Source organism: Sinocyclocheilus anshuiensis, unplaced genomic scaffold (genome assembly GCF_001515605.1).
Source record: "Sinocyclocheilus anshuiensis isolate Anshui unplaced genomic scaffold, SAMN03320099.WGS_v1.1 scaffold916, whole genome shotgun sequence".
In the NCBI taxonomy this organism is placed as follows: domain Eukaryota; kingdom Metazoa; phylum Chordata; class Actinopteri; order Cypriniformes; family Cyprinidae; genus Sinocyclocheilus; species Sinocyclocheilus anshuiensis.
This window is the reverse complement of record NW_015548264.1, coordinates 211,458-221,676: the sequence shown is the minus strand read 5'-3', so window position 1 is coordinate 221,676 and position 10,219 is coordinate 211,458.

The window sequence follows — 10,219 nt, the reverse complement described above, 5'->3', positions numbered from 1 at the left end:
TCACTCTCTCTCTACCATTAAGTAACTTGTGCATTGTTTTACTTACTTGTTTTTTTACATATCCGACCGAACTACAACCTTTCCAGTGATGTCTGTGAGAAAGGTATATTCACTCGACAAGCTCGCGCATCTGCGCCGCCGCGCGCTCAATCCACTCAGCGCGCTTTGTTTATCAGCTTGCGCACATCAGCTATACAGGCGTTAATACTGAGTGTTTAACATTATATTCATTGCATACATATACTTCGTAGACATCCTTAATCTCTTATAACTCCATTCTGCTGTCTGCTGTTCTGTTGTCGGTGTTTCTTTGTCTGAATATGGTGCTTATCACATGCTGTGTGGTATCGGCGTTTGGTATCGGGGCATTTTAACGAGTACGAGTACAGAAGCTCAGTATCGGGCCCGATACCGATACTGGTATCGGATGAAACTAGTGCATCCCTAGTTTCAACCAAACCCATTGCCACAGGTGTATAAAAACAAGCATCTAGCCCTGCAGTCTGCATTTACAAACACTTGTGGGAAAAAGGGTCGTTCTGAAGATCATTGTGAATTCAAGTGTGGTACTGTGATAGGATGCCACCTTTGCAACAACTGCAATAAATTTGCAACTTTTTGCCACAGAGCAGGTTCACTGAGTGCTGAGGCACATAGTGTATAAAAGTCACCAATGCTGTACTTGATTCTTAAAACTTTCACCAGTATTAATATCACCACGAAACCTGTGCAGCAGAAGCTTCATGTAATGGGTTTCCAAGGCTGAGCAGCTGGATGCAAGCCTCAACACCAAGTATAATGCTAACGTCAGATGGAGTGGTATAAAGCATGCTGCCACTGGACTCTGGAGCAGTGGAAACCTGTTTTGTGGAGTGAATAATCACACTTTCCCTGTTTGGCAGTCTGATGGGCGAGTCTGGGTTTGCTGGACAGCAGTAGAATGTTACCTGCATGACTGCATTGTGCCAACTGTAAAATTTGGTAGAACAGGGATAATGTTTTATTTTTTTCAGGGGTTGGACTAGGTTCCTTACTTCCAGTGAAAGGAAATCTTAATGCTTTACCATACCAAGATATTTTGGACAATGCTATGCTCGCAACTTTGCAGAAACAGTGTGGGAAAGGCCCTTTTATATTCCAGTGTGCCCTAGTGCAAAAAGACAGGTCCATAAAGAAATGGTTGGAAGAGTTTGGTGTGAAAGAACTTGACTGGCCTGCACAGAGCCATGACCTCAACCCCACCTTTAGGTTGAACTGGAATGAAGATTGTGAGCCAGGCCTTCTCGACCAACATCAGTGCCTGACCCCACAAATACTCTACTAGATGAATGGGCAAAATTTCCCGCAGAAACTTCTAAGAAGAGTGAAAGGGGGGAGGGGGGATCAGCTTCATATTAATGTTTATGTATTTAGAATGCAGTGCCATTAAAGTCCCTGTTGGTGTAATGGTCAGGTGTCATAACACTAAACTTTTTGCTTCTCAATTTAGCATTGCATTGTGTCACATTGTAAACCGGAGTGCAACAAAAATTATGTTCTGGAGTGTGAACCCTTACTTAACCCAGGGGGTTTACCCATTTACCCAGGGTTAAGCATAGTGTGAAAAGCCCTTAAGAATCCCCTGCCATTCACCCCCAGTGAGTAAACCATCCAAGAATCACTAAACAGCTTTGAGCCCAAGCACCCCGGCCCCATCTCATCTTTGCCTCAATTGTTTTTTACAGGCCTATTGGAATGTCAGGTATGTCTCTCTCTGGCACACCTACCACACCCAGAGACCAGAGAAAGGCACAAGCCAGGGCAAGCAGGTGAAGCTTTACCTCCAGTGCGTGAGAGGCCACGGTGTCTGTTTCCCACTTTTTCCCCCACCCCCATATTACATCTGCCGGCCCTCTCTCTCTCTCTCTGGCTGGAGTCAGACTGGGAAAATTCCCATGTGTGGAACAAGGACAGAGGAAGTAGGAGGTTGATTTCAGGACAGCAGGTCTCAGTGACTGTTGGAGGTGGCGACTGCTCAGGTATCAGCTGAACGAAATGAATAGCATGTATCTGTGTGTGTGTGAGAGGGGAACGCGTATATGTGTTACTGAGACGGTGACAGTGAGAATAATACGTGTGAATGGCAATGTGAAAGAGAGTGTCTGTCTAGGCAGCCAGAGAGCAGAAGTTTGAATGGGCAAACTTGAGACTGCATTTGAAAAGTGTCACTGGTTCTCCACCTGCTGTCCGGTTTCCAAACTCTCATCTATACAGTGTATACCAGCTCACATTACTGCCAAAATCAGGTATTGTCTCAGGCCAGCAAACAAGATAAGGCCAAATTACATATATAGGCTATATAATATTATATACACTACAGTTTTAAACATTTTTGTGCTTTTGAAAGAAGTCTATAATTTATATTATATATATTATTTATACTGCATATTATTTTATCAGACATACAGTAAATACAGTAATATTACACTCTAAAAAAATGTGGGGTTAAAAAACAACCCAAGTTGGGTTAAATATGCACAAACCCAGCAATTGGGTTAAATTTACCTTACATTTATTTAACTTATAACTATTGTTTAAAAATTACTATATGGGTGGCTTAAAATGAACCCAAAATAGGTTGGAAATTAAAAATCAGATACATAATTACTAAATGCATCAGTAATAATCAAAATGTGACCATTTATTAATAAGCAGTTTAATATATATTTTTTGTTACTTGATTATTATTCACTAAACATTAATAAATGTTAATTTCCATCCTATTTTGGGTTTATTTTAAGCAAGAAATATAGTATTTTTATTTTTTATTTTAGCAAGTTAAATAAAACTACCCCGCTGGTTGGGTTAAACATCATAGATATGTCCATATTTAACCCAACTTGGGTTGTTTTTAACTCAGCACTTTTTAGAGTGTGTAACATTATTACAAAATATTATTACAATTTAAAATAAATGTTTTCTGTTTAAATAGATTTCAAAATGCATTCCTGTGATGGCAAAGCTGAATTTTTTAGCAGCCATTACTCCAGGGTCACATAATCCCTCAGAAATCATTCTACTATGCTGATTTGGTGCTCAAGAAATTATTAGAATTAATTTTTTTCTAATGCTACCATTACTCCAGGGTCACATAATCCCTCAGAAATCATTCTACTATGCTGATTTGGTGCTCAAGAAATTATTAGAATTAATTTTTCTTAAAAACAGAACTCTTTGAAAAATAAAAATTAAACCGTATTTATTTGAAAATACAAATCTTTCGTGACGTAAATGTCACTTTTTGATAAACAGTATATGATTATTCAATGACCTTTGCGTCCCAAGTTGGTAGAATGCAGTGGTTTTATTATCTCTTTCATATGTATCTTTTATGCTCCTATACAGACAAGTTACGAGTCAAAAAGAAATCCACTAAGCCTAAGTAGAAGCAAGCAGCAGAGACGCCTGCCAGAACAAGCATCAGTAAAAACAGATCTGATGAAGTCAGTTATAATGAGAGGTGGTAACCTAGCGATTAAAGATCTGTGCTGCTTATTAAAATGCTGATGGTTTGATTCCACAGTCCCTAAGGACCAGCAATGAGCAACTGGTACATTGCTGACGTAAACATTCTTTGTCCCTAGAACCTCAAGCAACACATTGCTAACATTTACCTGACATAAGAAGCATTATGTACCATTACATTGTTAAATGTGTTTTAAAAATCAAATACATTCTAAATGATGGTTCCTCATTCCTTCATTTGTCATCGCTATAATGAGTCAATAAAAATACCACCATGTACAAATATGTCAATATAAAATATAATGGCGTAATTGTAAATGTAACCACAAAAGGTTCTCATCACAACAATAAATCACGAACATCACTTTTGTTTTTGTGATTTAAATAAAGAAAATCATTCTTTGTGCTTTGATGATTAAAAAAATGTACAAAAAGTTCAGGCCAGCAGCTGAAAACTGTGACAGATGTAGGACTATGACTGATGTGTGTGTCAGAGAGACTCCCAGACTGTCTGAACTGTGTTTGTTTGAGAAAGACAGTGAGACTTTTCCTTCTAAGGTGAGTTTTTCTTCATGGGTGGCAATCAGAATAGAGAAGTGCAGTTAATGATGAGCATTGTCGGTAAGAATCCGCCCTACTCAGAGAACGTTTTCAGACAGAGACTAATACAACAACCATGTACTCTTGTAGTGCAAAGATAAACATCTCACGGTCACAAATGCACACACATGCACTCACACACTGATTGAATGGCTCAGGTTTGTTCAGGTGGCTTAAATCGCAGACTGCTTTTAGTGAAAAATCGCCGATACCAGGCTAAAATGTTAAAAAGCGGTCGAGGTCAGAATAAAGCCACAATAACTCAGCCCTGCTCTGGAAACATACACATTAATGGTCATCCGTTACACAATCCAGCACTGCTCAGACAGAGAAGCTGAACTGGAAATTACCAGTGTGCACCAGTATGCCTGAGAAAAGTTCCTTTCAAAATTTTTTTTTTACCTTACATCACCTCTTAACCATAGTAAATTCACTGTAACACATGTCTAATTCCTTTTAATGAGTCATATCAAGTACATGCATGCATGCATACACACATTTTTTTACATTTTATATAATTTTAAATAATTAATGTAAAACTATTATAACAATTTGTTTATGGAAGCTTGTTTCCACCATGGAATAGTCTTGTTTCCAAAGGAATAGTTTTTATCTCACAATTCCAACTTTTTTTCTCATAATTGTGTGTTTTTATCTCACAGTTCTGCATTTATATCTTAAAATTCTGAGTTTATATCTCAGAAGTCAGAATAGTGAAGGGAAAAGTCCAAATTGTAAGATAAAAAGTCATAATCCCCCCACAATACAACTATTGTCATAATAAATGAGGTCAGGGAATACAATAATGTTTGGGGAATCAGCTCTCCGTGTTTTCCAGGGAAAACTCAGATTTTAATGGCCAGATTCTGACAGACTGCAAAGAAGAGCAAGTTAAGCAACCAGTCAAAAACTTAAGATGCCTAAATTAATAAATGTAAATTTAACTGTGAATAAAAAGCCATTCAGAAGTCAAATAAATGTGCACAGGCCCTGAATCTGAAAAATACAGAATCAGTTCAGTCAAACTGTAAGACCATTGTCCAAAGTGATTAAAAATTGTAACAGGCCAAAATGCCTGTTCTGCACACACATGACAGTATCATAAAGGACATAGAAGCTGTCAGCTCTCAAAACAATTAAAACAATATCTTTAAAGCTCTGACCCATTTATTACACAAGACACATTCGGTTCAAAAGTGCAAAGGCCCTGACAATGAGGTTTTGGTGTCAGCGTGAGTTTAGTAGTCAACGCATAGAGGCATATCAAAGAAGATCAGGGCAACTTTGCTCATCCTTGAGGTCAAACTAAAATCTGAGTCCAGTGTGTGTGTGTGTGTGTGTGTGTGTGTGTCTGTGTGTGGACAACGAAGTTTGTCGTGAGACACTCAGCTTCTCATAAAGTGGGTCAGGCTGGGAAAGTCTTGAATGAAGCAAACGGTAGTTCATATGTGCCGACCTTAAAATGCACGAAAGTAATAAAGGCTAGAGGCTAATTAGATTTTATGTAACATGGATCTAATTTCAGCTCTCTGGAATCTCTGGCCTCATTTAGGTAGATTTTAAATAAAGTAATGATGTGTCCCGTGCCGTGAGTCAGATATATATATATATATATATATATATACACACACACTGGCACTAAAGCATATCTCAGAGATATTCGGCAAGGCAGTTAGAATTACGCTTTTAGTGTGAAGCCAAATGAAAGTCTAACCACACTTTCAGTCGACGGGTTTAACGGTGGGTGGAGGTTTTTAATCAGCTTAGGTTGAAATCATCTAAATCACTGAGGGCCTTATATAAGTGCCAAAAAATTCTCAAACTAATCAAAATCTGAGAGAAGTAGTTGCACTTTACATTAAAAAACGGCTTTTTAAAACCACTGAAAACTACTGAATAAGCTTAAAAAACAATGATCTGCAACTGACATTTTCCTCCCTGCAGGCATGAGAGTGAGAGACTGTGTGTGTGTGTGTGTAAGCTGATCTCTGACAATGGCCACCCAGAGAAAGCGGAACTCTACTGGCCTGAAGGGTCGCAGATATACCTCTGTTTGTTCAGGGTTTAGCGCATTTTCTTTGGGCCGGAAAGATCAGGCCCCGTGGAACTAAATTTAGGCCTTTACATATGGACAAAGGACTCAAGCCAACGTGCCCTGACAGTGATGCTGAGCAGAGTTTTGCATTCATTCGTTGTCCTGAAAACTACCCAAAGTGGAACATGAAATCACAGATACCGAATAGTGCTATAAAGATGAAGGGAGGTGAGTTCAGTTGATTGACAGTCACACAAATCTGAAAGTAAGCATTACAACGTTCTTGAAAAAGTATATTAGGGGTGTGCCAAATTTTCCTGCCTTTTACATCACAGCTCAGGATAGTCGCTAGTGAACAACTGGGACTGTTCTTGTGTCGCATTTTACTGTGGGTCTAGGTTGATCAATCACATTTACGGTGTCATAAACAAACCGTTTCAGTCCGTTTAAGAAATCTGTTGGTATCCATTTGTAATGTACATTTTGTGTCGGGAATACATCAAGCTAACAGGCTAACTGGCTAAGCTAAGCTAGTATGCTGAACAGTTACGTTCTCAAAACATATATACTAATAAAAAACACTATTAACTTCACAATCTATATGTTACATATAATTTAAAAGACATTAATAGTCGTATTAACAGTTAAAAAAAAAGTTCCCATAAAAAGTTCCTTCATCGAACAGAATCGCATTGGGGTCCTAGATGGTCTTGATTCAACAACAGACTAAATGTACAATAGCTTAGATGACTGAATCTGAAGCAGTTGCATTGAGAACTGAATGTCATGAGCAAAGGCAAACAGCATTTCAAATAGCAGAGTATAGTGCCAGTATATACCTAATGCATACAGTGCCTGCAAATCCGTTTAAGAAATCTGTTGGTATCCATTTGTAATGTACATTTTGTGTCGGGAATACATCAAGCGAGTGTAAAGAAAAAACAGTAAAGTAACTGCAACAAAGATGCTAATGGATGGCTTCTTCCAGGTATAATAAAGCTCTTCAACTTCAACAACATGCCTCTGCCTATTTGAGCATCACTCAAACACACACACACACTAAAAATAAAAATTCCTTCTTGCTTCCTTCCATTAGCTCACATTAGCCTCACGTGCAGAGAGTAAAGCCTCCATCCACCCGTGACCATCCAGAGCACGAGGCAGTGAAGGCGAACCTCCCAGACCTCCCAGGAAGCCAAATCAGCAGCAGCAAGCCTGCGGGCCACAGACTCCCACAGAGAAGAAAAACGCTCAGACTCTGAATCCTGTGCACCAGAGCAAACCCACATGGCTTTTCCACTTTAATCCATTACTTATTTATTTTTGTTCCATTTGTATTTGACATTGACAGAGGGTAACCAGTGGTTTGCATGAATGTAATACAGTGATGCTAGGAATGATAGCATGTGACTGGATAATGCAGTTTGTACTTGGCTGTACTTTATTGCATTACAGCTAATCGTGGCAATATTACCATTCGCAAATGGGTTCATATTACACCTATCTTACGCTCGCTGCACTGGTTACCACTACAGTACCGCATTGAGTTTAAAATGTTGCTTTATAAAGCTGTAAATTGTCTTACTCCCCAGTATCTTTCAGAGTTGCTTACTGTCCACAATCCTGTCAGAACACTCAGATCTCAGACTACACACATATTGCGGGTTCCCAGAACTAGACTAACAAGTAGGGGAGATGGAGCCTTCTCTGTTGCTGGTCCCAAATTAGATGCAGTTAGAGTTCACTGTAGAACTGCATCTAGTGTCTGAATTTAAATGTCTGTTTAAAACTCACCTTTTCTCCCGTGCTTTTAATGATATGTGATTTGGTTGTTGTATGGTTATATGGATCTTACTGTTGTTTTTAAGTCTATGCAATATTAATGCAGCGATTAGGTCTGTTCTTTTTTAAAATGTTGTAATTAGCTTTATGCTCTATGTAAAGCACTTTGGTCAACTAAAGTTGTTTTAAATGTGCTTTATAAATAAATTGAACATTGAACATTGAATATTAACAAACCATGCTACTGGCCATTCATACAATCTGTGCTGTTTTTCAAAGTATTGTTATATGGGCAGATGTGTTTGACTGGTACAGTGCTGTTTCTTTCAGTATCATGCAACATAAGTCCCATTTTAAAGAAGCCATAAGTTAAAAGAGTTCACATTTAATGCAAAGATATGAAGAACTCATGAGTTTTGTGACTTTTAGTCTGTGTGTTTAACAGTGTGGTCACATTCATCGTTGTTCTGCGAATTTCCACAGTGAACCCAGTCATTTAAGTTGGAATCCACAATCTGGAATTTCATCTGAGGGCGAATAATTTCCACACACAGATTTCGCAATGGGTTCAAAGTTAGTACTCCTAAACAAGACCCTTCAATCCCTTCAAATTTTCTTTTTTTTTTTTTTGCAACATTTGAGAAAAATATTGACGACTCATTCTGAACTAAATGTAAGAATCTTTTACCTCTGCTGTCATGTTTACATGTGACAGACATGAGCCTTCAATGAGTGCTTATCACAGGTTTATGAGCATGTGTGAGTGAGAAAGTGAAATGGAGGTCTCCACTGACTATTGCCACGGTTTAATTTGTTTAATCCATGGATTGCAAAACATTTTACAACTCAGGGGCCACACACAGACGCACAAGCTCACTCACACACTGCTGACAAAAATGGCCACACAAACAGCTGTTTTTCCCCAGATTTCTTCATCTTAAGATAAAGTGTGCAATAGGGTTTGTCATGATTTTTTAATCACATCCTACATTACGATGTAAGTATCACAATATCACACCCTGTAACAAATGTATAAATGGTTAGGATAAGCCTGTCATTGTGGCAAAATCAGGATATGCTATAATGACTGGCTAAATGTTAAATTACGAAATAAAACTTAAGATAAAGAAATAGTCACATGGTACAATATAAAGTTGCAACTGGGAAATATGTTGCAAATGCAAGATTGAAAAGTCGCACTGTGAGATATAAAGTCATAGTGTGAGATTAAAAAAAAAACAATTCGCTTTTTATAATGTTTTAGTCTAAAGTGGAAAAAGGAAATTCTATATTATACCTCCTATTACACAACTAAAAAAAAATTTTTTACCAAAAAAGAACAAAAAAAAGATGAAATACTGATTTAACTCTTATGTTGTGTTCTAGTCATTTTGACCTGGAGATGATTTTCGATTTCCCCAAAAAATAATTTTATGACATTGGACTAAAACCTACTGATTTTGCTCACACAGGATATAATAACTTTCCAAAAAATATATATAATTTTTGTACTTTTTGGAGAGGTTTTTCCCACCAAAAAAAATTGGGTCATAAATTTCTTGTTATGATATATTATTAACAAATACTGGATTTAATCTTTTTTATGAAAAACTGAGGTGCATAAGCTCATAACAGTTCCAAAAAGAAATACAAAACCTGTGCTAATTGAAAGAAAACAAGAGTTGGTGATAATATAGCATAATGAGGAATTTACAAGTAATTTTTAAAAGGCCAGTCATTTTTTATCAGGAACACCAAATTAGGTTAAGAATTTTCAGCACAGCATAAGGGTAATGTTAAATTATTTTACATGAGAAGAAACAGACTATACAGCCTTGAGAGTGATATGAAATATTGGTCAAATTACACATTTACTGTGCAATACTAGAGCACAATGGAATTAGTTAGACAAGTGGAACTTGAGCACCATTATAAGGCCCGTGACTGAAAAATGAGAGGATGAGGGAGGAAAAAACTGGAGATCCTGTTCATCCACACCACTTTAGGTCGATGCTGTACTTTCATACTTGTCTAGGACCGGATTCTCTCCTAATTTAATGGATGAGAGATACAGGAAATCAGATGTCAGAACGACGGGAGAGAGCAGCCACCAACGCTTTCAAATTCCCACAGAGGTGAGAAGGAAATCCTGTAGTGCTGTCGTAAGGAGGAAGTAGGAAGGATGTTTGGCCTTTGAGAGACAATCTCCGGCCAGCTCATCCTGTGCTATAGCCACACCCTAAGCTCGCACATGGACAGTATTACGTCAGAGCGATTGCACACACACACACACACACA